A 519-nucleotide genomic window follows, 5' to 3' on the forward strand; every position below is an offset into this window, starting at 1 on the left:
AAATAAAATAAAATAAAATAAAATAAAATAAAATAAAATTAGATTTTCATGGTCAAGTGTTGAATTAAGTGGGGTCGGTTTGGAGACTCCATCCCTGAAGATTGGACATGGACCTGAGCAAGGTGCCACAGCTCTGAGGTCCCAATCCTGAGGTTTTTCCAGGATAGCCCGTTTCTACCCAGAGCTTTTTTTTCTCTTCCCAGGAAGAGAAAGGAGGAAAGGGAAGGCAAATATTCCAGTTGTGTGTGTGTGTGTGTGTCCTGGTCCTTGCTGCTGTTTTCTCCAGGAATTGCTCCCTATGGAATTGCCACAGGAGGCCACCGCGGGTGGAAGAACCAACACCCGGCTGCGGGGTGCCTGGGCGGGTGGGCAGGACACGATCCCCAAGGCAGGAAACACTTCCAGAGGCACAATTCCCAAGGTGGGAATGACCCGGTGGGAGCAGCCAGGGGTGTCCTCACCCTCCCACCACCTCTCATTTGGGTTCCAGAGGGACCGACTCCACCTCCTCAGCAAATC

The sequence above is a fragment of the Parus major genome, chromosome 4, assembly GCF_001522545.3.
Source record: "Parus major isolate Abel chromosome 4, Parus_major1.1, whole genome shotgun sequence".
NCBI classification, from domain to species: domain Eukaryota; kingdom Metazoa; phylum Chordata; class Aves; order Passeriformes; family Paridae; genus Parus; species Parus major.